Source organism: Pelobates fuscus, chromosome 11, assembly GCF_036172605.1.
Source record: "Pelobates fuscus isolate aPelFus1 chromosome 11, aPelFus1.pri, whole genome shotgun sequence".
In the NCBI taxonomy this organism is placed as follows: Eukaryota; Metazoa; Chordata; class Amphibia; order Anura; family Pelobatidae; genus Pelobates; species Pelobates fuscus.
Window position 1 is genome coordinate 71,832,539 of NC_086327.1, and position 22,609 is coordinate 71,855,147.

General features: G+C 43.1%; 1 protein-coding gene across 2 annotated transcripts in view; it reads right to left on the minus strand.

Annotated features, from left to right (window-relative positions):
- The window catches only part of LOC134578070 (serine/threonine-protein kinase SBK1-like), a 50,325-nt gene extending 39,643 nt beyond the window's left edge, over positions 1 to 10,682 (minus strand). Inside the window, exon 1 of one of the 2 annotated variants that reach the window (XM_063437044.1) lies at positions 10,464 to 10,682. The gene's annotated coding sequence lies outside the window, so the exon portion shown is untranslated. Of the gene's footprint in view, positions 1 to 9,286; positions 9,376 to 10,463 lie in introns of those variants that run through there. The other variant, XM_063437045.1, reaches the window with a different exon arrangement.
- Between the last annotated feature and the right edge of the window lie 11,927 nt (positions 10,683 to 22,609).

A 22,609-nucleotide genomic window follows, 5' to 3' on the forward strand; every position in this document is an offset into this window, starting at 1 on the left:
TCCCAGACTGCCTAATGTGAATTCTGTGCAAAAATACATGTTGAGCTTTACCGTCACTCCCTCTCTATTTCAGTTAAGCCTTTCCATCCTCCCTTTACCTTTTATGTTTGCCCATTTAACTCAAGAGGCAGGCAATTGGCCAGAACACATACCTTGCAGGAGAGCTGCAGACTTTGCAAGATAGTTTTAGCTATACTCCCAATGCAAGCAAAATGCATTATTAAATGCATGCATAATTTAATTGGGGGTATATCTAATAAATAGTGACTAGAGATGTCCCAAACAGTTCGCCGGGAACTGTTCGCCGGCGAACATAGCTTGTTCGCGGTCGCTGCGGTGTTCGGTCCGCCCCCTATTCGTCATCATTGAGTAAACTTTGACCCTGTACCTCACAGTCAGCAGACACATTCCAGCCAATCAGCAGCAGACCCTTCCTCCCACCTCCATGACGAATAGGGGGCGGACCGAACATCGCATATGTTCGCCCGCCGCGGCGACCGCGAACAAGCTATGTTCGCCAGCGAACAGTTCCCGGCGAACTGTTCGGGACATCTCTAATAGTGACTGATTTTATTTATTTTTGAGGGCAGCAAAGTATCTGTTTATTTTTGTTTATTTTTACTTTTTTGTTGCTGCTGACATGTCATGGATACACACATGCATATCATTCTGCTGCAGAGGGCTGTTAGGGCAAACAGTGCATATTTAAAGGGACACTCCACTGCCCAATATATATATATATATTTTTTTTAAATTACTGTTTAGTAGATATATCACAAATGAAAAATTACATGCATATATTAATGCATTTTTTCCCACTGGGGGTATATCTAAAAACAGCATGCAAAACCTGCACTTTCTTGTCTGCTGCCTTTGCCAACGCTCCCCTCCTTCTCCAACCCAGACTTTGTAGCTATCTGTGGCTGTCCAATCACAGACTTTTCAATTCAGCTCAATGAGAAGTATTTGGAAGACAGGTGCTCTGAGCAATTGCTGCCTCTCAAGTTTAGCTCCACTGAGCTAACCAAACCAGGAAGTTACAGGATGTAACAGAAACATGGGGATGTAAGCCAGTTAAGTTATAAAAGTATAAATTTCAATTCAAATCGCCACTTTTTGAAAAATACAAAAAGAGAACAGGCAGGCTGGAGTGTCCTTTTAAGGAGATTTGTCTGTAAATTGCAACTATTTATTTAATGTATGTGCCTGTATCCAAGCAAGGACTTAGCCCCTTTACACCGTTATGATGTACAATGCCGTCTTGAAAAAAGTGTGCTTTAACGCCATTAGGGCAGCAATGAAGATCAGAGTCTGCCGGACAAGCCCAGCAGTAACCCTGCAGCCAATCTGGCCCTTCCGGGTCATGCGATTGTGATTTCATCAAGATCACATAACCATAAATAAAAAACAAAATATATATAAATGTAATTTTATTGTAAGCGTATTTTGACATTAATATAAAATTGGAATTACACTTAGAATTAAGTTTTATATATAGAAATATATAAAATCTATGTGTATATTTATCTTATTTTTTTGCATAATAAAGTGTTTTTATTAAAGGGACACTATAGTCACCAGAACAACTACAGCTTAATGTAGTTGTTCTGGTCAGTATAATAGCTCACTACAGGCATTTTCATGCAAACACTGCCTTTTCAGAGAAAAGGCAGTGTTTACATTGCGCCTAGGGACACTTCCAAGTGGCCATGCCTCAGATGGCCACTGGAGGTGCTTCCTGGCTCAGGGCAGCACAGTAGGCATCAGTGCCGTTCAGCGTTCCCACGCTCTGCATGGGGACGCTTGATTCAATGCATCTCTATGAGGAGGTTCTGATTGGCTCCGCCCCCATGCCCGCTATGCATGAGGACCTCCAGCGTCGCCGGAATCCACATAGGAAAGCATTGAATAATGCTTTCCTATGTGGAGGTCTAATGTGCACGCAGGCCCATTGCCATGCATGTCCCACCCATCAGGTGACGTCTGCAGGGGAGGCGCGTGGACGTGCCTGACCCAGCGCCGAGGGACATCGGCGCTGGATTCAGGTAAGTCACTGAAGGGGTTTTAACCCCTTCAGCAATATGGGATGGGGATGGGAGGGAGAGGGGCACTGCAGGAACCTGCACTTCCAGGAAAACTGATATGTATTCCTGGCACTGGAGAGTCCCTGTAAAGGGATAATCCAGATACCAAAGCACTTTAGCTTGCTGAAAAGCTTTGTGTGGAGAGTCCTACCTTCTTCATTTTTTAAGATTTCAACAGAAATTGACACTTTTAAAAATAATAATGGTTACACCCATGGATAATGTTACTTTTAGGTTTGGTTAGCTTAGGTGCACTGAACTCAAAACAACAAGTGCCCAGAGAATCTACTGTGCAAAGACTTTTAATTGAGCTGCATTGGAAAGTCTGTGATTGAACAGTCACGAAAGATCTGCAGTTTTGCAAGCTATTTTTTTTTATATAACTCCAAAGAAAAAATGCATAATTAAATGCATGCACATATTATTTTGGGGGAAATCTACTTAAATGTTGTTTTTTAAAATTTTTTTTTTTTTTTCATTCAGCATACGAAAAATACAATAAGCAGGCTGCTGCCCATGGTGTACACATGTAATGATCAAGGCATAGTTATTGGCAGGTTCAATGGTACATGCAGAGTGAAATTTTATATTAAGAACAAGATTTTCAACAGGTACAACGCAATGATGTAAACCCTCTAGGGCACAGTAGTAAATTGTATTTCTTGTGTCTCGTGTAAACTTAGGTGCTCCAGGGGGTCGCCCCCTCCAGGGACTGACGTCTCTAAGCTATCTTTATCGCTATTGTAGATACTGGGGGGGAGGATAAATTGGAGCCAGCACTAGGTTTGACATCTCGAGCGTGTGACTGCAAGATGTGCGGACGTATGTGCATGGGGTGCAAACTTTTAGAATTGAAACTTAAAACAGTAAGTGGGTATGTAAATCTACCCACTAAGACATCTCTAGGTATGCAATTAATCAATAGTTAGAATTTAAAATTAATGAACATCCATGAAGCAAAATAACAATGATAACATAGTAAGAATAAACACGGCTCTTGGTGGCAGAAACTGTGGTATCCCAAAGGATGTGCAGGTGTCTGTGCAGCGTATGTCCATCAGGACAGCTGGAAGATTCTAGGAATGAACTCCGCTACTGTAGAGGGGTCCAGCTGGGTCAGGATGGCATTGGTCTCCTTTTGTGAGGCTGCTAGGCCCAATCGACCCAGATGAGAGTCCAGTTCCTGTGGGCTCTTCGACCGGTAGGTAGTTCCTTGGAAGGTAAAAGTGAGGAGTCGCTTAGATCACAGGTGTTGAAGAGTCAGTTGAAGCGATTTTCGCCAGCTGAGCGTCTTCCGTGTTAAATCAGGGAACAGAGAAATGTGAGAGTCCTCGAATAACAGAAGGGTTCTCTCTCGGGTCGCTGCTAACAGTGAGGCCTTGTCCTGTAGGGATTGAAACCTCACAAAAAGGTCTGCTGTGACTGTTGGGGGTGTGTTTGCCGGCATTGGCAGGCAGAACATTCCGTACATTTTCACAAGTTATGCCTGCTTAGGCTGTAGCAGTGTGGTCAATAAATGCCTGATGTAATGTGGAAGATCGGAAAGTCATATGGCGTCAGGCACCCTTCTGATCTTTAAGTTGTGTTTCCGTGTGTGGTCCTCCAGGGCCTTCCCTTTTATGGCTGTGCCGAGTTGTTGTGTTTGGAGCTCTGAGACTCTCTGCTCATGAGTGGCTAGGAGGGTGTCTCGGGAGCTTGCTGACGCCTCGAGAAGAGTCAGCCATGTAGTGACAACCCTCAATGGCTTCCTTGAAATATGCCCTGTCAGCAGTTAAGTCCTGCCGGAGTTCCACAAACATTCTTTTTAATAAATCTGCAGTGACTGGCTCTCCGGGTGGAGGTGACTTGGCTTTGTCCATTGAGGTGCCTTCTCCCGGGCATTGGAGGCATTGGAGGAGGAGTCAGAGAATCTTTCTTCCCCCAGCTCCATTTTCTCCCATACAGCCTTCTGTGAGTTCAGCAGAAGCCGATGTCACGGCTGTTAGGGGCTTTGTCCAACCTTGTTTTTTAATTTTTCTGCCCATCGTCACCTCTCCGTCCTGCAAGGTAGAGGGAAGGTAGGTGCCCAATTTCCACCTTTAAATCGGGTATTTTGCTTAATTTGGCACAGAGCTTTCCAAGATGCATCTGCTCTGGTCTGCAACTAACTCCGCCCCCTAGGGTTGCCAACTTTTTTGGAAAAAAATACCGGCGATGCTAATTTACATCATTAATTATGTATGCGTGATGTCACTGGACACAACGTCACGGGATGTTACATAACATTTCGAATAGGAAAGTTCCCTAAATTGCTAAGATACTTTTTACAGTGTGTACTATGTCTGACTGTGTGTGTAGCATTGTGTATGTGTAGCAGTAAGTTTAAGTGTGTATACTGTGTTAGAGTGTGGGTGTAGTATTGTGTGTATACCATATCAGATTGTGTATGCTGTGTGTGTTTGTGGCAGTGTGCCTTAATGTGTATACCTTGTCTGATTGTGGGTGTAAGGATTTTTGGCTACACAAATGTGTTTTTACCTATGTATCTCATAACTCCCTCTTTAAATCTCTTACCTTCTAAAGCCACTTTCGGATTTCTTATCCCATCTTTTGAATGTCTTAACCCCTTTTGTGTGTCTTACACCCACTTGTGCGTCTCTTACAATCCCCACCTCCTGCCCCCCTTTCCCCCCGTGACAAGGCTCCTCTCCGCGCCCCCACCTTCGGGCACCTTGAGGATCGGCCTGGCGCTCAAGAGCCGCTTTCCCAGTGCTGTGGCCCCAGACTGGGGGAGCCCACCAGGAAACGGTGGAGCCGGCCATGTATGTATCTCCCCCCACTCTGCCTGTCTCAGGGAACGTGTAAAGAGATACATGCAGAGCTGGGAGAGCCTCTCAGCGTTCCATCACACAGAAATACCGGCCCCTGCATTGCCGGTATTTCTGAAATACCGGCACCGGCCACACAGCCTCAAATGCCAGTAAAATTCCGGTCAGGTGGCAACGCCCTCCCCCCCCAAAATGTTTTTTTTTTTTTAAGTGGCTGTTTACCTAATTGGAAGGATTAGATGAGAGTCTCTCTACTACAGCTTTATTGGTTCACTATGTCATCTCAAACATTTATCCCGAACAAAAGATTTTATAGAAGTCAAAAGTAAACCACATTTGTACAGAGACATAAGAATGGGGATCAATCTATTCTTGAGAGGTATCTGTCATTAGTGTCCAAGCCTTAACTCCAAACCATAGTCAAGACAATGTCAAGGTAGGTACAGTTTGTTGTGTATTCAGAAACATTGTGGTAATATGTGGTTATTTTAGTTACCATCGCCTTCCTATCAGATTAAACAAGTTTGGAGATTCTTTTTGACCACTGTCATTAGCGAGGTATATACACTGATCACAGATATTTTTAGCAAGGCATATTTATTGATCAGAATTTTTTTTCCCCCACACTATTGTCTGTAAGATCTACAGCTTCGTGTGTGAAAATTCCAAGCAATTAACAGTTTCTAGCCACCACATCTGGCATCAACAATCATTCATGGTCAAATTATCTTAAAGCATATTTCTTCTCACTCTCATATTTTGGTTTGATCGACAGCTGAGTCTTTCACCATGTGCTTTATGGTTTTCATGTGTTCAAAGTCAAGTTACTACTAGCTGGTTTTACTGTTTATGGTCGCTGCTGCAGATGATCGGATTGCTTGATTTCATAGCAATACCAGCTTCCAGTATTCCTACAAACCCATGTAGCTCACGCACTCCTGTCTCCTGTCCAATTTTTTTACCCTGTTTGAAAAAATTCTCTAAGTCAGCTTTGCCTCTACTATGCTCTACTATGAACTTTAGTTTGAAATTTACTTTGAATTCCTAGCAATCCTTATTTTCTTAAATAACCCTGTTTATGTGCAGTAAAACCACCAGTTTTTTTATTTATTTTTTTATCTTTATTTTTGTAGTGCTGAAGAGTATACAATCACCTGCACTGTCACAACAAGAGATGCAGGCACAGTAGGTAACACAATTATACCGGGCGGTAGCATGGAGACAGATATGGTACTCAAAGATAGGTTATGTACAATTGCGATGGAGCAGCACAACTTTTAGTTTTATACATTGGTCTGCACTGCGAAATACTGCACATTTTTGTGTTACAGTGAAGTCAGGCTAATCACTAGTTTATGCAAACAAGATGATCAATATGTCAGACGAGTAACTAGGCATATAGATGAATCAGAGCGAACATATTGACAATATGCAACATATTTTAGTTAGGAAACAAGCTCAAGTTTGGGCATATTATGTATTGCATGCTAGGTCAAACTGAGGGTAACTTATATATTTAATAAATCACTGAATTTCATGCTAGTCAAGCTATAGAGAGTGAAACCACTGGCACTGCTAGCTCTGTTCTGACCCCACTTAACTGACAGGTGAAAGGTTAAGGTTTTGCCCCAAGGAACCCCTAAATTATGCAAGATGTGAAAGGTGAAAAATGCCCATTAGTGATAAAAATTTAAATTAAAGAGAAAAAATAAAATCAAAGTAGATCATATATGCTAAAAGACCTTGGTTAGGGCATAATAAGCAGTAGCGGCAACAGTCACTAGTCAGCCAACTCCTTGCAGGGTTAATGAACAGCCCCGCCTTGGTCTGACCTCCAATGTGCTCCACAGTTCTAGTGTCAGACGGAGAGGTACTCTGGTGTCCAGGCGATACATGCCTAGCGGTGGTGTTGGTGTCTCATGGAGGGTCTCCACCCGAGCGGGGTTGTGAGAGCCGCAGTCTCCTGGCTTTGGGGTCTTCTCTCAGGCTGTCGCCTCTTCCGATAAACTGTGACCTTCCGAGGGTGAGTAAGACGCTTAGGAAATGATTTCATGGGATGCTGAGCTGAGCTGAAACTTGGGCGCCCATCGTGTTTCTCTCTGCGCAAGCTGCTGTCTCAATGCAGTGTCGGTTCCTTGCTGAGGGGATGCAGAGTGTTGAGAACTCTGCTGGAGAGTTGGGGCTGTGTCAGGAGTGCCCAGATGACAGGACAGCTTGGCTTAGAAGTTGACAAACAGGCGATCCAGTTTGTTTTCGAGGGTAGGTTGCGGGTCTCGGTTTGGATGAGCCGTCCGCCATATTGTTTCCAGCAGGCTTGTTGTTGCAGGTAAGTTGGGGTAGGTATGTAGCCACTGTAACCCTGGAGGAGGTTGCCGGGATATCCCTCACCGGCTGGGGGGAGAGCATGTGAACGGGAGACCTCGAGTGAAGCGGGCTGTTACAGGCTGAGGGATCGACCGCCTCCCTCGCTCTGTCTGAGTAGGCCTCTTGTAGGTCGCAGGTCTATCCCTGTTAAAAGCCGTTGATCTCGGTCAATATCATTATGGATGCCATTGCAGCAGGTGTTTCCCTTCTCTGGGGCACCGCTGTAACTGAAATCCCAGGCTAAGTGCAGTGAATTTAGCTGAATAAAAGCGTTTAAGCACGGAGCTTACAAGAAGTGCGACCAGTCAGTAGGGCTCAGGGCCGCCACCAGAAATTTTGGAGCCCCTAACTGAGCTCAGGGTCTGGGCCCCTGGGGGCCTGCCTCCAAAACCGCCCACAGAGACCGCCTCCAAATCCTGCCCACAGGAATACACACACAGACACAAACACATTCACTGATACAAAAGGACACAGATACACACACACACACACACTGATACATACTAACAGACACACATACTGATACGCATATAGGCATACATACTGACACACAAATACTGAGACATACACACATATACAGACACACAGGCGTACATAGTGACAGACACATACTAACATACATACAGACATACATGCATAAGGACATACAGACACAGACACATTCATAATGACATACAGACAGACATTCATACTGACATACACACATTCATACTGACATGCAGACATACATACACTGACATTCATACACACATAATGACATGCATACAGATAGACATACATGCATACATACATGCATACAGACATACATTCATACAGACACTGATATCCATACATACACACATTCATAATGACATGCAGACATACATACACTGACATTCATACACACATACTGACATGCATACAGATAGACATACATGCATACAGACATACATTCATGCAGACAGACAGACATACACACATTCATAATGACATGAAGACATACATACACTGACATTCATACACACATAATGACATGCAGACATACACACAGACAGGCACACACAGAGACATACATACACACACACAGACAGACATACACACACAGACAGACATACACACAGACAGACAGACATACATACACACAGACAGACAGACATACATACACACAGACATAGAGACAGACAGACATACACACAGACAGACATACATACATACATACATACATACATACATACACACAGCTCATTTTCCAGCCACCCTCCTGTTTCTTACCTTGTCTTTGCAGGAGGGTGGCTGGCTGGGGCTGATGGGACTGGCAGTCGGCTGGCTCTCCCTCTTCATGTCGGGCGCGAGCGCTCCTCCTTTTTTTTTTTAAAGGGGCCCGGTCGCGCTATACCACGGCCGCAGCGCTGACCGGGCCCCTGAAGATATGGGGCCCATCGGGTGGCCCTAAGTGCATGTTCCGCCGCTACACGTGGGGCCCGGGCGGCCGGGCCCCCCAGGGCCGCCGGGCCCGTGACAACCGTTATGGTTGTCACCCCCTGATGGCGGCCCTGGTAGGGCTGCTAGGTCCGCCCCCAAAAACCACAGTTTTTTTGCATTTCAGGTTTTCTTGTGGAGACATTTTAATTTGCATTTAAACCTGAATACATGTGACAAACTGTAGGTTTTTACATTTTCTGGTCCACTCTACTAGCAGCATTGAAGACAGAAAACAGACATAATTATATCATTAACATATATTACAGAAATTAATTAAATGGTGCCATGTTTGTTTTAGAGACAGTAAGAACAAATAAATAATTGACATGGGGACCGAGACAACATTTTAATCTGATATATGGCCAAATTCATTGAGACCTATTTCCACAGGATTTTTCTCTATAAGAGTGTTTACAGGAACGTTTTGCAAGCCTACAAATATTTTCTATATTTAAGAATTAACAAAATCAATTTGCTCACTTTAATTTGTAGTGGGAAAACTAAATTATAATTATAACAAGTTATAATATATTAAGCTAACTAAAAGGGAATTGTATATGTCCACAATACCACACAACTTCAGGTGTTCCCATGACAACTCGGGTTTTCGGCTCCGTTTTGTCAACGGATTTTAATACTTGACAATGGCTCTGTAGTAGAACCAAAATATTGTCTCTACAATGAGCCTGTTAAAGTCTGTTTGAGGCCAATCTTTGTGCCTGGAGTGATGAAAAAATATAAATAAGTGATGAAAAAATATAGTGGAATTAAAGGATGGTGATATAACTGGGCATATTACTTCTTAAACAAGAAAATCTGTTGCACCTCTTTTAGCCTAGATCTCAATATCCATAGGCTTACCCATGAACAAGGATATCATTTGAAAAAGACAATAGTTAAACTTTATGAGCATTTGTTATTGCCTAATCACATGATTTTTTTTTTTGTGAGGGACAATGTTTATTCATTAAACAGTGAGTACTAAACCCATCTTGCAAAATGAAAGATATCATTTTATTTTCCCCAGTGTATCTTACAAGTCTATTAATTTGGTCTGAAGTTTGTAAGTTAGTTATCTATTCATCATAGTATTCTTTAATGAATAGACTTCACAGTATTATATCCACATTGAAAATCATATATTTTTGGAAATAACAGTGTAGCACGTTACTATATAAAATAACATGCAAAGAATGTTGAATTTGTCATTTTTTTGGTTCATGAACTATAATCTTCAGCAAAAAGATCCTAGCGTCCAACGTACAGTACGGTGCTTTGCAACAATGCCTATTGCAATAAAACATTATTCACTCATTTAACCCCTTAAAACACTCAAAACTACATGAATTGCATGGACTGCATGTTCTGCAAAAAGATCCTAGCGATCAAAGTATAGTACAGTGCTTTGCAACAATGCCTATTGCAATAAAACATTATTCACTCATTTAAAACACTCAATAACATAAACTACGTTTTGTAGCATTATTCACGACATTTTTATAACAATTTATACAGTCTCTTGGATTTGTGTTTAGTTTTAATATGCAAGGTTTAAGCTATCGGTAGGTCATTATTAGCAGTGAAATACGGCCTCACACAACAAGCCTCTGAAATAGTGGGACACTTTAAATATCAGTTTATAAACATCAATAGGTCAATCAAAGTTTTTAAAGAGAGGTTCCTGATCAGAATGTGCCATAAACAAGTACAATGAAATAAGTTGAAATACTGAAAAAAAATACTGTACCTTAAATGATGTGTTGTAAAATGTTTTCCAAATTAAATCTGTTTTGAATAAATTAGTAAACGGGATATTCCTTTCCTCTCAAATGCGGTTTGAAGTCTGCTAAATAATTTGTGCTTTCTGCAGTCTCTTATTTACTGCGGCTTTTATCCTTCTGAATTCAGGACACTTAACAAGCCTTTATTCTTGGCAGGTTGAGCTGTGTTTGACTAGGGTAGCATCTTTATGTCAGTCACAGATAAAACTCTTTCCAAAACTTGTTTCTAAAGTTAGCCTCTCTTTGCTGACCCTTTCTTCACACTCTCCGTGTGGATAACATTATTCAGGCCAGTTCAAACCAGTGTCTTATCGGCATGTTGGAAATACTTTTTTTTTTTTTTTTTTTTTTAAAATGTGTTCTATTTATAATAGCTATAATGTTGATGCTTTAAAATGTTGAGCATAGTGTTGACAAACAAGGCACAACATTTGTAATATCACTTCAGAAGCTAATGACCAGCTTCTGAGTTACAATGCAAAACATCAATTATGCCTTTTTTAGGTGTGCAAGACCGAATATGTGGTTGAGCGTTTGTATTACGAATTTTATTACAGATAATTACGTCTCACAACTACATGTACGCATTATTCATCTGATTCCATTTAATGAGTACCGTAATTGGATTAGGTTCGGAGGGAAAAAACAAACAAACTTGTCCAAAGTGACAAAAAATAACAATAACAGAGGGTGCTCTTCTACCCAACCAGGCTGCAGCTCTATTCTTCCAGGTAGGTACTATCCCCGCTGCCAATTCCTCTGCAACACTCCTTCTAGGCAAGTGTTCACACCTCTGCCTGCATTGAGACAAGCTCCTGCCTTTATAAAGGCACTTGCTGATCTCAGGCCTAGCTCTTTTTGAATTGTTCCGAACTACAGAGACCATGCAGACAGCCAACAGGTCCGAATACTTTGTTACTGGGATCCGTGAACAAATCCAGCGGAACAAGCCGTTCCAAAAGGAACTCCCAAACTCAGCTTTATTGGAACTCAGTACTAGCCCATATGCCCATTACGTTTAACTTACGATGAACTTATAGTTAATCATATGGGGAAACACACAGAAACTCAACAATAACACTATAACATATTTATCAAGAGGTGGGAAAATAACTACCGTATATACTCGAGTATAAGCCGAGTTTTTAAGCCCATTTTTTGTGCTGAAAAACCCCAACTCGGCTTATACTCGAGTCAGTGTCTGTATTATGGCAATTTGCATTGCCATAATACAGACAGGGGCGAGAGGGGGACTGGCAGAGCTGTAACTTACCTGTCCTGCAGCTCCTGTCAGCTCTCTCCTCCTCCGCGCCATCCGTTCAGCACCTCGGACGGCGCGGAGAAGGAGAGAGCTGACAGGAGCTGCAGGACAGGTAAGTTACAGCTCTGCCAGCCCCCCTCTACCCCTACTGAACTACCAATGACACTGGACCACCAGGGAAGGAGAGCACCCCTCCCTGGCCAGCTAGCAAGCAGGGAGGGGGGACGAAAAATAATTAATATATATTAATAATAATAAAATAATACAAATAAATAAATAATAATATTACAAATAATAATAACAATAAATATTAAAATAATTTAAAAAAATTATTAAATAAAATAAAATGATAACAATATTAAAATCAGTAAAAAAAATAATAATAAAATTGCCCACCCCCCACCAAGGCTCTGCAACACACACACACACACACTGCACACACACACTGCACACACACACACACTGCACACACACACACACTGCACTCATGCACACACACACTGTATTCATACACACACACACTGCATTCATACACACACTGCACTCATATACACACACTGCATTCATACACACACTGCATTCACACACACACTGCACACACACACACTGCACTCACACACACTGCACTCACACACACACTGCACACATACACACACTGCACACATACACACTGCATTCATACACACACTGCATTCATACACACACTGCACACATACACACACACACTGCATTCATACACACACTGCACACATACATACACACATACACACATACACACACTGCATTCATACACACTGCACTCATATACACACGCTGCACTCATACACACACTGCATTCATACATACACTGCACTCATACACACACACTGCACTCATACACACACACTGCACTCATACACACACTGCACCCATACACACACTGCACTCATACACACACACTGCATTCATACACACACACTGCATTCATTATATACACACTGGAAATAAATATTCAATTAATATAATTTTTTTTAGGATCTAATTTTATTTAGAAATTTACCAGTAGCTGCTGCATTTCCCACCCTAGTCTTATACTCGAGTCAATAAGTTTTTTGGGGTAAAATTAGGGGCCTCGGCCTATATTCGGGTCGACTTATACTCGAGTATATACGGTAACTCAAACTATCGCCCCTGCCTGCAGAAATCCTAATATGCAAATCTACCTGAATATTCAAATTAACAAGGTTTGCTACTCACGTAGTGCATATAGCTGTTCCTAGTTCCTGGTAACCGACATATGTCGTTGTACAGGCTCAAAAGGCAAATCCAATAGTTGGACAGGAGAGCACACAAACATTTAATAATGAGTAATGCATTATACATCCACTATAATGGACACAGCGTGTCTAAGACATAAGAATAACCTGGGGACCTACATGAAGTATCCATCTTCAGCCCCCAGTGATGGTGACTACTGTCACAAGGTAAACTTTAAAACACCGGTATTATACCCTTAAGGTGAAATACACTGTAATAACTGAATGATTACTTTTCATTTGTTGTACACCTGGGATGGAGTAATAGATCATTACATGTTAATGGCTTAAAATGAGGTATCCCGTGCACCAATAGGTTATAGTGGATCTTCACACTTATATGTATAGGGATTTGGCAAAGTGCACAAGTAACTTTTTTCTTTGTGTTTTTTTTTTTTAAATTGTATATATTGTACTATAGTCATTGTTGACGCCCAGGAGTAGTGGCAGTTTGAACGCAGGGCTTTTGTATGTTTGAACTTGCTTTTGTATTACACAGCCATGTTACAGTGTTGCCATCTATCCCATGTGTTCCATATTAAGGGTTAATAAATGTGTAGGGATTTAGAAAAATGCCCCTCTCTGTCTCAGAGGTTCTTACCTGTTAGCCGAAGACAGCAAAGTGAATTATTGTTGTAGGTCTCACCTAAGAAGTTTTGTCTTGATGTGGCAGGTGAATTTATACAAAAATGGCCTTTGGAGGGCTACTAAAAAAAACTCCAGTTATTTAAATGTGCATAGTGATATAGGATAATGCACAAGTAACTATTTTCTTTGTTTTTTATTGTATGTATTGCGGCTGATGTGTACTTTAATTATTGCTGCCCCCAGGAGTAGTGGGAGTTTGAACGCAGGGCCTAATTTAATATGTCTAAATGAAGGTGTATTCGAGACAGGCAAAAATCATGAGCACAGAGAAGAGTATGTAAACAATCCAGGGACTAGTACACAGGCAGGGTAGTCAGAAAAGCCAGAAGACGTGAAGTAGGCAGGAAAGTAAACAGGATAGGTCAAGTTTACAAGGTCAGGAGAACAGAAGCATGGTCAAGGCGAGCTTGGTCAATAATAACAGAGATTCAAAGAGAACAAAATAGCATTAAGGACTCTGGAACCATAAAAGTGCTGATAAATTAGAGAGCTCTCTTTAAGTAGGGTGGTCCTGATTAATTGATTCTGCTTCCTGGAAGTGATTAACACTGAAAGGTAGCACCTGTGCTTACCACAAGTGCTTTGCAAACAATGTGACTAAGTAAGACTCTGGAATCTTCCCAGAAGAGCAGGCTCCATAGAGCAGAGGCAGAAAGTGGAAGAGAGGGACCTAAGTCCCACCAGAGCCAGTCAGAGAGTGGTAGGTTTTCACCTGAACATACTGTTTAGTGAATGAGCAAGTGCACTGTATTTTGAATGTTGTATAAATTGGCCCCAGCAATACCGTATAATGTATGCATGTTCGGGTGAGTGCATTTTCCATTTATATATTTGGGAGTCCAGGCCAACTCCTTGGTTTTGCACTCCTCCCTGTCACAGGTGCCTCATTCCAGGGCCATATTTATCCTTGAGCTGCAGAGAGTCACAGGAGGAAGAAATTCCCAAGTAAGTGGATTACTCTCATAAGAGTATGCATTAGGCTGCTAGAGTAGGACGTGCCAAGAATGTACATTGACGTTGTGACAGGCTTATGCAATGTATGATCAAAACCTTTAACTAAACCCCCATTATTTTTTGCCTAGGTGAGCTGTTTTTAAATAAAACTATTACATTCTGTGAGACTTGAAATTGTGTGTGTGTATATATACACTGTACACACCTCAACAATATGAGAGTAACACGAACGTGCCGGCTCGGACGTCGACCAGATTAAAAAGAAACAAGCGCAATCTGACAACAAATGGGCAATTGGAACAAACCATTCCTGGACACAAAACTACAACATAGAATGGATTGAATGCTACTACAACAGCAGACCCAATGGGAGGGGCTACATGAAACATATGTGGAAACTATGGATGAATAAGAGTCCGTCATCTACCAAAACAGCTGTTACACAACATTTGAATATCATCAAGTTAGTGTCACAACTGGAATTATACAACTATGTGTATATATATATATATATATATATATATATATATATATATATATATATATATAATTGGGAGGGAATATATCTTGATTCCAATGTTCAGCATAATTAAATTAAGGCTGCATCTGATGCTCTTTATATGTAATGAACATTTTCTCTGTAAAATGCTGTATACGTGTCAGCATAAATTGCGTTCTCTGTGTATTCTAGCCCCCACCGGAGTACTTATTTTGAGAAACTGTACATTGTGTGACGGTTTGCTAGCTAATTTTATCTGCGACCTTCCTATCTTATGAAATATGTAACCACATATTGTTTTGTAAACTAATTTTATATCTTAGGAAATATGTAGCCACATTAACTAATTTTTTTTTTTGGACTTTCCTATTTTTAAACCTTCAAGCTAAGCTGCAACAATATTGTGTAAATAAATACACCCTACTTTGAATAAACGTACAGGAAGTAACAACCATTTGTGTCGTGTGTTAATTGCTTCTCCAGTATTGGATCCTTTGTCCATGTCAATAATATGTATATTATTATTGAGCGGTGGGTGGGGGCCCTAAAGAAAAATAATGGGGGACCAATTGAACCCCACCCCTGAGCGGCGGGTGGGGGCCCTAAAGTAAAATAATGGGGGGGACCTATTGTCCTCCCCCCGGCCCCCACCCCTGAACGGTGGGTGGGGGACCTAAATTAGAATGGGGGGGACCTAATGCTGTGTAAAATTAGTTTTTAGGGCCCCCATCCACCGCTCAGGGGTGGGGGCCCTAAAAACTAATTTTACACAGCGTGTAAAGTTCTTTGGAATTTTCCCACGCTGTGTAATTTGACTCATAACTCTCTGATTGGTTACTTAATCCACCAGAGTGTTATGAGTCAAATTACACAGCGTGGGAAAATTCCAAAGAACTTTCCCACCCCACGCTGTGTAAAATGACACTGCGCACTCTGATTGGTGGATTTCAAAACAACCAATCAGAGTGCTGTGACAGGTACATGTAGAGACTTACCTGTCAGTCTCTTCATTTACCTGTCAGAGCACTCTGATTGGATGGCTTAAACCCACCAATCAGAGTGCTCTGAGCCTAATTGCAGGGCGGGGCAAGGCTTTGTAAGCCTTCCCCCGCCCTGCAGAGCTCAGTCTGCGCGGAGCCCTCGCCGGGTGAAGATGTATTTTTTTTTTTTTTAATTGCATCGGTTATTATGGCTTTTTATTTGGCCTTTTTTGGGGCTGAAAAAAGAAGATTTTAGAAGAAAGAAAACATCAAATGGTACTTAGTTAAATGGTCCCCCCTCATTATTTTTAGCATGTTGGGGGTAGGTAGGGGTTAATTTTTTGGGGGAGAGGGGTGACTAGGGGTTTGGGGACCCCTAGTCATCCAGGGGCGGGGGGGTTATTTTTTTTTATTTAGGGCCCCCACCCACCGCTCAGGGGTGGGGGCCGGGGGGAGGACATTAGGTCCCCCCCTAATTAGTATTTAGGGCCCCCACCCACCGCTCAGGGGTGGGGGCCAGGGGGGAGGACATTAGGTCCCCCCCCTAATTATTATTTTAGGACCCCCACCCACCGCTCAGGGGTGGGGGACGGGGGGGAGGACATTAGGTCCCCCCTAATTAGTATTTTAGGGCCCCCCACCCACCGCTCAGGGGGGAGGACATTAGGTCCTCCCCCCTCATTCTAATCTAGGGCCCCCACCCACCGCTCAGGGGTGGGGGCCAGGGGGGAGGACATTAGGCCCCCCCCCCCGAATTAGTATTTTAGGGCCCCACCCACTGCTCAGGGGTGGCGGCCAGGGGGGAGGACATTAGGCCTCCCCAATTAGTATTTAGGTCACCCACCGCTCAGGGGTGGGGGCTAAGAGGAGGACATTAGGTCCCCCCTAATTAGTATTTTGGGCCCCACTCACTGCTCAGGGAAGGGGGCCAGGGGGAGAACATTAGGTCCCCCCCTTACTTTACTTTAGGGCCCCCACCAGCCACTCATGGGTGGGGGCCGGGGGGAGGACATTAGGTCCCCACCCCTAATTAGTATTTTAGTGCCCCCACCCACCGCTCAGGGGTAGGGGCCAGGGGGAGGACATTAGGCCCCCCAATTAGTATTTAGGGGGCCCCCACCCACCACTCAGGGGCGGGGGCCAGGGGGGAGGACATTAGCCCCCCAATTAGTATTTAGGGCCCCCACCCACTGCTCAGGGGTGGGGGCCAGGGGGATGACATTAGGTCCCGCCCTAATTAGTATTTAGGGCCCCCACCCACTGCTCAGGGGAGGGGGCCAGGGGGAGGACATTAGGTCCCCTCCCCTTGATTTACTTTAGGGCCCCCATCCGCCATTCAGGGGTGGGGGTGGGGGGAATAGGTCCCCCCTTCAGGTTAGGAGGGGGAAGGGGGACGCTTTTTTTTGTTTGTTTGTTTGTTTTTTAAAGTGAGCAGCCACAAGCTGCTCACTGTTTAATAGACATGCCCCTACTCACAGTATAGCAAGTATAGTAATTTACTAATACTTTACTTAGTATTAGTACATTTGGCTGAAAGACCAAGTCAGGTCTTTCAGCCTTTTAGTAGATAGCTCCCTAATACCGTGGGAATTAGGGAGTTATCTACTTATTCATTCCTGTCATTACACTGACTGGCCAAGTAACTTACATTGTATATGAATGTATGTTACTTGATTGTTGTAAGTGTTGCAAATGCTTACAGCTGAATCCTGGCAATGTTTGTATACTTTTTATTTAAAATTGTACACAGTGTAACATTATTCTTCTTCCACTGGGTAAGTATATTAGTACTTAGGCAATACTGTGCTTCGGAACTTCGGCAATTTGGCACTTCGGAACTTCAGCACTTCGACACTTTGGAAATTCGGTAATTTCGGAACTTCGGGACCTCGGTAATTCAGCAATTCGGACATTCAGAAGTACCCGAATGTCCAAATTGCCAGAAATTCATCCGAATTCATATTCGTCCCGAAACGAATTGCACATGTCTAGTTAGTTTCTCCCCTCTTATTCTGTCTGAAACATGGCAATGCCTACTACCTCTGCCAGCTCAGCCAGTAACACTATGGATCTGTGTTTGAGCTCTAGAAGTCCGCTCCCCACTCCAAGGACTGAAGGATGCTTTGCCTGGGCCTTGTCAATTACCCACTCACTCTCTCTTCTACTTTCATTGCCTTTTCCTCTTACTTAATGGGCTTTTTCCTTGTAAATCTACTTTCTTTTTTTTTTTTTCAGTTTCTTTCTTGCAATTCAAATTCCACCCAAACACAAACACAAAAAGTAACATTAAAAATAGAAATAAAAGAAATAAAAGTTATTTAACAAACCATACCACACCTATATTATCCATCACAACAGCCAGTACAACCACAACACACAGCCAATACACATTCAATCCATACTGTAACCATACCATGACACACACAATCCAATCACACATCTCATTCTCAATCACTAGATGGTCACAGTGTCACTGGTCAGTGAATGTGTGATGTTTTGGACATCAGAGTCAGATTGTATGCAGTGCACTCACTGTACACAGAGAGCCACAATGTGCAAAGTCAATAACATCAAACACTCACTGACCCATCCAAAAAACTGAAGTAGGAAGATGAAGAAGACTGTTGGAGATGGAAGAGGACTACAACCAGACTCAGAGGAAGGCTATTATTACAACAAGAATACAAGACAACAAAGGAATTTGGGATACGGCTGTAAATCTAAAACAAACAAAACGCATGTTAAAAGGCCTGAACTTGTGGAGGCCTGAATTTGTGGGAGGAGTAAGTCCCCTACTTAAACTCCCAGCCCCTACTCACCTTTGCCGTTCAGCTGATTGTCTTGTCTCCATAGCAACCAGCACTTCCGGTCCAGCTTCCCACCAGAATTTCTCGTGTTTCCAGCAGTCTGACGTCCTGATACAGTTCTCCGTCCGTTCAAGGCCCTCCAATCGGTTTTCCGGTCGAGGTACCCGGCTTCCGGTCACGAGACCGGCACGTACACGTGAGTTAGGCGAAAGAAATAGCGTTCTGCTATTTCCCGCCGTTTGGGCCTAAAAACATGGTGGTAGGCTCCCTCTAAACTTACTCGTACTATTACATGCTCATTCAAACAATTTAGCGTTCACACTAAACAGTCAAACGCTCGGCACTTTTCTCACCTCGTTTACAGTTTAGTACGTAATCTACCGAATTAGCATATACAGTTATACTCCATATTATTACCGGTATCCTCTTGTTCCGTTCGGTCAACCAGGACCTATGTATTTCGTATAAATTAAGCTCGAACACTATGCTCTAACACATATTCAGTTAAATATTATTATAATTGGCTACGGTATGCACTTAGGCATATTTTACATGATTTCTACCTGCTTTTATGTATATTCCTTGTTCGGTTACTACTGATACCTACTCACCAGTTTGAAGATATATTTAACTTATTTAAATACCAGCCTTTTGATTTTTTCCATCTATGTTAATCAGTTAAATTTATTTTACTAAACAAACATCCACTACCATTATAAAACATACGGTTCCTATATATATATATTTAACCTATAAATTCATACTGTCATACGTAACATATACAAATAAATTCTTTGTCTAAACATAATACCCGGTACATCGACATATGCACTAATCATTTCCCATATAATCGCGCTGTCACGTATTTTTTGGTTTTACAGAGTGCATCGGTTTCTCGCTTTTCTGCGCTAAAATTGTTATTTCAAGGTCTTTATTACAGGAACAGGTATGGTATTTTTATCACTTTGAGTCATCAAGGTCTAGGCCTAAAAAAATTAATTTAAACTATTAAGCTTTTATTACATACTACCACATCTGTTGTTAACTACTATAATTTTTCTTCGGTTAACCCTTAGCTCCAGTATTTACCTAGGTTTCCACCGGTTCTACACTGGTAAAACCTACTACGTTTAACACAATCTCTGTACATCTAAACAAGGTATAGTTCTCTATTCCAACTTACAACTGTTCATACTAAGACCTCACGTGGTCTCAATTTTTATTACTACTTTGTCAAAGGCTTACGCCCACGGTACGTTAACTCTTTTATCTTCTACCCAGACATACGGTCTTACGGCCTTCAGGCTCTGGAAAAACACCAAATCCTGACCCGGTACTCAGCCATACCTTCAGGTACTTACGCCCTTCCCAAATCCGTCCATTGTCCAACCCAAGCTCTCATTCAGCCTTCTCAAAATATCTAAATCATCCAATTCACACACCCCAAACCTTCCAGATCCCTCAACGCAGGATCACACGTCACGCCCCTTACAAATACAAATCATACGCCACCAGGATACGTTTAAATACACCAACATCTGTCTTAAATCCCCAGGATTCTTCCTCGAGGACAATTACAAGACAAGACTCACTACATTAATATTACCAAAAGGTTCCAGGGACCATTTGCGACCAGTCAAGGTTAGTATCCACATACCTCTCCAGCCCTCGCACTATACCCTTTAGTATACAGTCGAACTGGCTACAAGGGTCTAGGCTAATGCCTTAGCTCACCCTATTAGGAAATCCAATCCCGCGAGGCATTCCACCCCCACCCCATCTCAACACGGAGGTACGGCCCCACGCCCAAATCATAGTTAGAAACCTCGCATGCCCTACTATAGGGCTCTAGTCAGGGCCTCACCTGTCACGGCCACACGTTTTGATCTCTCTTTACTGTCACCGAGAGGCCAACATCCCGCCACCACATCTGTGGCAACTACGTCATAAGCCAAATCATAGGTAGAGCCTCTCACCGCCACTTGGCATTAGCAGGGCCTCACCTACCCAAACATTCAACAGTTAAACTCTTCGGCATCTAGCATTACAGTCCAGTTCTTCCTTTTACTCCACCCCCCACACACCCCCAACTTCCTTACTCCCTCATTAATATATCTTCACATAATAATTCCTTTTTAGAATGTCCCAAGAACCAATGCCAACTGAAGAACTGACAGAAGACATACCGTTCACGCCAACCAGACCCGAGTCTCCAGGCGATTCACTCACCCTTTCAACCCCCACGTCCTTGAGAGCATGGACTATTCCCAAAATTACTGCCGAACTTAGGCTCAGGGGAATCCCCTTTCCGGCCACAGCCAGAAAGGCTGAACTTTATAGGCTACTGACCCACCAAGCCCCCGAGCCTAGGCCAGGCACTAGCTCTCAAGGACAACCACCAAGCTACAGCACGGCCAACCAGGATACCCTGGCAGAGATCTTGGCCAATCTACAGACCCTCAATAACAGGCTATCTAAGGTGGAGAGCGCCATCTCCTCCCCAGGTACTACCACGGTAGTCCCAGCCCCTATCACGGTAGTCCCAGTCCCTATCACGGCTGTACCCGACATACCAACAGGCCCTCCCATACCCCCCCCCAGCACCAAGCACAGCCATTACACCATTTGAGTCACCAGCACACTCCGTCCCTGACTCTATCAAGAAAGATATCCTAGACGGGAAGGATGTGTGTCTGGTGTCTCTGCTCATAGCCTCTCAGGATGTTCTTGAGAACAAGGCTTTCAACTATGGTGACATTTCTGTGGTGCTCAAGACAAGGGATCCCAGGCTTAATAAAAAATTTCAATACCCCAGTTTGTGATAGCCTTCGGGATATATCGAGATGTTATTTGCACGGTGTACCCCCACAGGAGAGAAGAATTAGACCTTTATCTGCACAAGGTGGTGGATCTAGGCATCAAGTACGGGGGCTCCTCTTTCTATGACTACCACAAGTCAGTGTCAGCGAAGGCGGCGACCCATCTGAAGCAGTTCAATATTAAAATGAACTGGGGTCAGATGGACACAGAACTGTTCTGTTGCCACTTCGCTGGACTCAGGCCCCCGGCTTGTGCCATATGCAACTCGACATCCCACATGGCGGACTTATGTCCAGTCGAAGCAGATCCCACCACCTCCACCCTCACCTCTCACTCCACTTTCACACCTCACTCCACTTTCACCCCCTACAACAAGTCATCGGGTGGTCTTCGGGATAAGTTAGGCAGGCCCATCTCCTTTCTTGGGAAGGCGCAGGTGTGCAATAACTTCAACGCAGGCTCCTGCAGTTTCAGCGCCTGTAGATTATTGCACATCTGCTCCACATGTTTCAGGGCACATACAAAGACCATGTGCCCAGCCAGGTTGTCACCAAACAAATGACTAACCAACATAAACATCGACAACCTGGTTTTTTATCTAAGGTCTCACCCTAGCAGGCATCTGGTGGTTTTCTCACGGGTATAGAAGCCATTCTACCAGGTACACTAGAATGCCCTAATCTCCAGTCAGCACGTTTAGACCCAGTCTCCACAGACACCCTCATTGCCTCGGAGATCACCAACGGGTTCATGATAGGCCCCTTCACCTCTTCACCATTCTCCTCCTGGCGCACTAACCCCATTGGTATTGCTATTCACAAATATTCTAATAAAAAACGTTTAATTAT